Raw genomic sequence first — 7,569 nt, forward strand, 5'->3', positions numbered from 1 at the left:
CGTTGTCAACAATATATAACGTATGTTTATTATAATTTTACAAATTGTCAGTTTTGTTTGTTACGATACAAGTTCTCGTTAAAAGAAAAACAATTTTGGTCGTTTTACATATATGTTTTGGATTGAATTATGGTTTACTCATAACGGGTCAAATCAGCCAAATTGGGCTTTGGCAAACCATGTTAATTTTGAAGACAAATGATATGATCATCTCACTTTTGGCTCGACTTATGTTTTCATTTAATTTTATTATCCTCCTCAAAAATATATTTGTGTGAACGTGAAGAAGTAAACTCCGTTTGTTTAAACGTTCGTGTTCGATCATTTGTTCTACCAGAGTGAAAGAAACAAACACAGACATGCCTGGTTCGAATTTAATTTGTTCGTTTACAAATTTGAAGTAAAAAAAAAAGATAAAATACATTACTTGTGGAACACTCATTGGTGTCTTCTCGTTCAACTCCCTCAAGCTTGAACGAGTGACAACAAAGCTTACGCGGTTCCAAAACCACATTAATAAGCGAAATCTAATTATTTTAGCAACAAATATCAAATGCCACATCTTAATCTTAATTTAAAATAAAATATTTCTAAATTAGTAAATCCATAAAATAAAAAATTTACTTGAGCTTCACTCGGTGAGTTAATAACTGGTATTTACATGCGAACACTGATACTTACACGATAGCAGTTCGGTTCGTGATGTTACCGGAATTTAACGAACAAAAATAAGCATTTTTATAAATAGAGCTCAAAGGAAGTTAGGCGTCGACTCTTGTAATTGCAAGTTAAACGAGCCAACCCAAATAAAAAATGTAAGGAATAATAACATGAATAAAGTATCTCACCATGTAATTAAATTACCCAAGATCCATTATGCATTAGTTCATAAACATGAACCTTGTTTCATCATGAACACAATATCCCAACAAAGTAATTACAAAGAATTTTACTCAATAGTCATACTGCAAAACAACAATATGAATACTTGTATTATCAAAGTCATCATTACAAACAATTAATCACAAATAAACTATCACCTAAAACTCTTTAATGACATCTCTGTCTACCACCACACAATCTTTTGACCATAACAAAGGCAACTAAAAAGACTAGCATCATTCAACTCAAAGTATTACCACACCAATATTAAAACCAAAGACCAGTCACTGTTACATTGTAGGTTGTTGTATAAATAAATATGAAATGCTGAATCAAATAAAAACAAAACCCACAAAAAAGTTGTTGAACGAATCTAGCGTAGCGCTTGAAACCGATTCCAATCCAATCACACTCAACGCAACCAGTTTTTTGTGGACCTTTTGAGACTTGCACAATGATATAGTAATCGGTCAAACCTGATGTTTTTGACTTCTGTAAGCAGATGTCAAGTCAAAAGCGTTTGGGAAAAAAAAACAACATATGTGCACCTGTAGCTGTAGCTGTAGCTGTATACGCGTTTTATAGCAATCGAGTGCCCTCAAATTCCCTGTTATAATTATCTTGAGCTTTTGCCTTTGTTTCTTGGTATCTGATTACAGTTAAGCAACAAACATTGAAAGTCGCAATGTTAGAATCTGGCATATGGTGTAGCAACTTTAGATAACGTCTTGATAAAACAAACATAGATTGATAAAATTAACGGTGAGAAGAAAGATACTATTTCATCATTTGAAATGAGTGCACGGTGCGCCCAAACCTAACAATAATAGATAGATTCATAAATAGACATTTTAGTAAAATTACATAAATTTTTTTGGCACATATAAGCAAATGATATAAAATTAATCACTCACATTATTGCAGTTAAAGCGAAAGTTTTTCAAACTTGAACTTACTAAAATTCATATACGGTTAATAAAGAAAAACGCCTAACCGACACGAACCAACCAAACTCCAATCATTTCATACCATACGCCGAACCGACAACGAAAAGGACCTTACCAAAACAAATCCAAAAAACTTAAAACAAAACGACCCCCAGCTGAGCTCAAATTATAAAAACCACTAACGACCCGCTCACGAGCCTTAGCGGGTTCGGCTCGTTACTATAAAGTAACACAACTAATATAAGTGAAGTACTTCTGTTAATACATGGCAGAGGTTGTTATATGAATTATTTGTACTGAAAGTATGCATGTTGTGAAATAAGGTAGAAAATGTACATGTATTCCAAAACGAAACTAAACAAAAAAAACACAAAACCCAAAAAACTAAAGCGAAACCAACAACGAAAAGGACCTTACCGAAACAAAACCAAAAACCAAAAAACTTAAAACGAAACCTTGTTTATTCTTGGTTAGAAGGTGGTTCTAAAAATTTAGATGTAAACGGGTTAACGAGCCAACCCATGTGTTTGCATACACTTAAAATCGAACCCGACCTGTTTTTAGCCAAAAACAAAAACCAAAAAACTTAAAACGAAACCTTGTTTATTCTCGGTTAGAAGGTGGTTTTAAAAATTTAGATGTAAACGGGTTAACGGGCCAAGCCGTTTGTTTGCAAACACTTAAACGCGAACTGTTTTTTAATGGGCCATGTAAGCTGGCCCAGAAGCTGTTTTTTTTTTTTTTTGCTTCGGGGTTGGATTGTGTTCCGGGACATGACGGAAGCAAAACCAAAAAACCCAATGCCTGTTTGTTGTCGGTTAGAAGTTGTTTTAAAAATTTAGATGTAAACGGGTTCACCGGCCAACCCATTTGTATGCAAACAATTAAACTCGAGCATGGCCTGTTTTTTAACGGGCCTTGATGGAAGTAGAACCAAAAAACCCAATGCCTGTTTATTCTCGGTTAGAAGTTGGGTCCAAAATTTTAGATGTAGACGGGTTAACGGGCGAACCCATTTGTACCCAAACACTTAAACGGGAACCCGGCCTGTTATTTAACGGGCCATGTAAGCTGACCCGGAAGCTGGTTTTGTTTTTTTGCTTCGGGGTCGGGTTGTGTTCCGGTTGTTGACAGAAGCTAAACCAAAAACCCAAAAACCTAAAACAAAACGACCCCCAGCTAAGCTTCAAATTTTAAAAAGTACTCACAACCGCTCTCGAGCGCTAACAGGGTTGGCTCGTTACTCTAAAGTAACACATGTTTCATTTGGTATTCTAATCCCGTTTAACAATCTCGTTTTAGTTTACTTGTTGCAGTTTGTTCGTTGACAATGTTAGTTAGCCAAAATTGATCGGTTATCTGTTTTCCGTGATAAAATCTTGAAAATAATAGAGTTCTGAGAAAAATGGTTAACTGTTTGGTGAAATGAATAATATAAGCCGGTTTCTAACCGGCGCTTAGTGGTGGACCTGTTAGAAATCGGTTAAGCAGTTAGGTTGTGCACGTGTAGGTAACATCAGTTAAGTTTAGGCCAAGTTTTTTTTTTAGTATTTGATAACCTTATCTATCTATATCTACATTACATATTACGCATATTATATGGAGAAAATGGTGATTATACCAATCCGAGGAGACGCCGGTAAATTTCACTGTAGGTTCAGGGAACAGTTATCGCGAGCGACAATAACCTGCAATTGCCATAAACATTATGGTGTAATTATAAACAATAACGAAACCGACAATTTGATTGAATTTAACGGTTATAGTGCAGCCATAAAAACATATCCACCAGTGACAAATCAAATGGATTACAGCATAAAAACTTCATAAACACGAATTTAACAGTTATAGTGCAGTCATAAAAAGCATATTCGGCAGTGACAAACGAAATGAATAACATAAAAACTTCATAAACAAATTTAAATAAAAGATAGTTCATTACTGTTATGGGGTTGTTTTATAGCAAATGGGCATGACTTAATCAACGTAATGAAACTGACAATTTGAATTGAGTTTAACGGTTATAGTGCAGTCATAAAAAACATATTCCAGCAGTGACTAATCAAATGGAGTACAACATAAAAAACTTCATAAACGCTAAAAATACAAATGCATCGTTATGATATGGTTTAGAGACAAATTTGTTAAAAAAAATTTAGGGAGATCAAATAGCTGGTGGGTGTTTTGTCAAAAACCCGATAGTGAACCCGAAGTTCGACGGGTATCTCCAAAACCCGACGGGTAATTACCTGATAACTACCCAACGGGTTTGGGACGGGGTTTGATAATTGGGTATGGGTTGGGATACGTAAAGTCCTAAATCCATACCAAACCCGACCCATTGCCATCCCTAAAGTAAAGTAAAAAAAAACGTTTCAATCTTAAGTTGGTCAAAATTAAGTGGGCTGTTCATTATCTCCAAAACCCCATAGTTTATGTGGGGGTGTTACTTAAACAACCTTTTATTCGAAAACGCCATAAGCAAGCAAGTTGTTTAAATAAGCAATCCTAACACGTGTACACGAACCGAACGTTCAATGAACCCTTCAGTAGGAATTCGGTTAGGTTCATTAATTTAGTAAACAAAAGAACATGAACGCAACTTTTGTTTCTTTTTTTAAACGAATGAACATGAACAAATGGTCATCTATGTTATTTCATTTACGTCTGTATACTTATGTTTGTTTAAATACTCAATCATATTTATTTATTGCAAATATTAATTTAAAATTAATTTAAATTTCATATTTAAAACCTTTATTATATATCTATGATTACGTTTTTTGTGTTGGATCTAATGATCATTGTAATTTATAGTTTAATTTGGAAATACGTTTACTTTTAGTAGATAACCATTCATTTATGTTCATTTGTGTTTGTTTATTCTCGTGAACCGTTCATTTACATTATTAACGAATGAACATAAACCAACAGGAAGACGCTCATTTTCTTAAAGAACGAACACGGACAAGAAAATCAGTTCGTTGAAGTGTTCATGTTAATTCGGTTAAAGTTAATTGAACGAACACGGACAAGAAGATCGGTCCATTTAAGTGTCCGTGCTACTCATTTATGCCGAACCTATTGATTTGTTGAACAACGCATCCACTTCCGTTTCCAATAACTTTAATGGTTTCAAGATCTTCCAGTGCAAACTTTGCATCAATTTCCTTGTTTTCTGGAAGCTGTCAATTGTCAAAGCTAAAATGAATTTTTACAAATATTATATATCAACATAATAACATCGCTTTTTGTACGAATACCAGGTTAGATATGTTTATAACCATATTCCAGCAATCCACACTGATAGAGGTGGCAAATTTGATTGAAAAGACCATGCTACTTTAATTGTAGTAGTATATTAATATTAAACAAATGTGGAGGTTGTAAACTTGTAACAAGTACCAATACCCTTTCAACAACTTTCAAGTTGTTCGACTCTTTTTACCTATTTGAAGTGTATTTCCTTTTTAGCTAAGCTTCTTATTTTGGCTCTGTTGGTGCATTTGTGCTCACCATTCACCATAAACCCTTGTAAAATAGTTGAACTAACAACTTTAATTCTGTAGATGTCAGCAATCAAACACAATGGAAATGGTTCTTGAGAACCAACAAATATCAAAATCATCCAACAAACACCAGCTTCTCACCAAAAACCAATCAATTGAGGCCAAAATCCATGGAAATGCTTCCTGGTCGGATGTGTCCAGATTCACCATCCAAAGCATACTGTTGTCCTTGTTTTTTTACATCTGCATATAACCAAAATATTATCAAAGATAGGCATACAAGACATGAATTGAATTTCACCATACAAACATCCTAAATTACTAAATAGAGAGTAGAGCATGTATAACAACAATACCAGTGGTTTGTCTTGAAATCCATTTGAATTATAGGTTTCTTAAATCGCCAGCAAATAAAACCAGAGATTCACCCTAATTACCATAAACACAAACAAAATTAGACCTAATTTGACATGTATTTTTATCATGTATTCAAAAACTGAAAATTTGGCTCATGGTTACCTCAATTGAATGACTAATTTACAAAAAAACACAAAACAAAAAAACAAAATTGGTAAGAAATTGACGAATTTACCTGCCAAAGAGAAAGAGAATTGTTGGATACAATCCAGTTGCTATCATTAGGTATTGAAGGGAATCGTCGGTTTCATTTATTATTCAAGCGCTGCTTCATCAAGGCAGTGAAGGAAGCATTCAATGGCGTGTTAATGGACGTGTAATAAGACACAATTGATCAGCTGATACTAAAAAGAATACAAGAATTATAATATAGTATAGATATAGATATAGATATAGATATAGATATAGATATAGATAAGCCAGCAAGTTACAAGAAGCAACAAAACTATCCGCTGAGAAGAAAAGAAATGTACCAGACGGTGCTTAAAATGAAGCTGAATATGTAAAAAGGGTAGAACCATAGACCCTGTTAGCAAGCAAAATGTCGCTTCAAACGATCTGTAAAGCTGAGATTTTAGAAGAAGTCGTTAATGGCACAAATGTTTTTCAAGAAATTCAAGATCATGAGTAAAACCAAAAAAAATTATGCATCGTTAACTAAAGGGAGCAAGCCTATAAATAAACCGAACGTTCGGTGAACCGTTCAACTGGAAGTTCAATTAAGTTCATTTATATAATAAACGAACAAACATGAACGCATTCTCGTTCGTTCATTTATGTTTGGAAATGTTCGCTCATGTTCGTTTACGTTAATTTATGTACATTAATTTAATTATTTTATTGATAGGCCCATTAAAACCTTTTCTAGTTTAACAAAATAAAAAAATCACCCATTACAATTTAGTCAACTTTTATTACTTCTTTTGGTCCGGCATATTAATATTCATGTTTACTTTTAACTGGTGTTGGCTATGTAAATGTTATGTTCATTTATATTCGTTCATCTATGTTCAGTTATGTTCGTCCGTTTACGTCCGTAAGTTGTTCATTTATACTATCAACAAATGAACACGAACAAGTTCAATTTCTTACTGAACGAACATGAAGTCATGAAAAAGAAATCCAAGTTCGTTTAAAAGTTCATGTTCGACCGCTTGTTCAGTTAAAGCTGAGCAAACAAACACAAACGGGTCAATTTTGTCTAAATATCAAAGTACAATTAAGTATGATAATAAAGACGTAGAATTAGTCATAGTATAAAAGGTTTACGTTTTTTATTTCATTTTAAAGGCATCTGAATACTCTTTTTCACCTACAAAACAAACTGTGTAACATAGATAAATATACTAACTGTGCTAAGGACTTTTAAAACATTGATTATAAGCATAGTTAGCAACAAAAGATTGTAGGAAACATGACGATTCACAATTCAAGAACTGTATATGATTGTTCGTAAGCATCTTATGATATACAATGTTTTAAAGGCAACAACTTTCCTGCCATATACTCACATAAATAACTTGCAAGAGTCCAAGTCATAAGAAGGCATACAATCTTATAGGCATCTCTGATACACACAGTTCTTGATAACCATCAGGGGCTCCAAATGGTAATATCCATTCTAGCGTTAGAAGGATAACCGATCTTAGAATAAAAATACTGCAGAGTAATACAAATTTAAGTCACTTTACATAGTAGATGATAAAATATCGTATTAAGCTCTTTTTCTAAAATTTGAACTCGACTTGTGAGTTGTTTTCTCAAGATCAGGCTCGACTTAATAAATAATTGTTATTTATTAATTAATTTATATA

General features: G+C 33.4%; 1 long non-coding RNA gene across 1 annotated transcript; it reads right to left on the reverse strand.

The window, feature by feature from the left end:
• Positions 1–1,442: 1,442 nt before the first annotated feature.
• LOC143584437 (uncharacterized) lies at positions 1,443–2,490 on the reverse strand. The gene is made up of 3 exons (XR_013144360.1): positions 2,416–2,490; positions 1,661–2,271; positions 1,443–1,531 (listed from the first exon to the last, which is right to left on the reverse strand). It is a non-coding gene; the product is annotated as an uncharacterized LOC143584437 (long non-coding RNA).
• Between the last annotated feature and the right edge of the window lie 5,079 nt (positions 2,491–7,569).

The sequence above is a fragment of the Bidens hawaiensis genome, unplaced genomic scaffold (assembly GCF_021521415.1).
Source record: "Bidens hawaiensis isolate Kalapana, Puna unplaced genomic scaffold, B.hawaiensis_p1.1 tig00033129_1, whole genome shotgun sequence".
NCBI lineage: Eukaryota > Viridiplantae > Streptophyta > Magnoliopsida > Asterales > Asteraceae > Bidens > Bidens hawaiensis.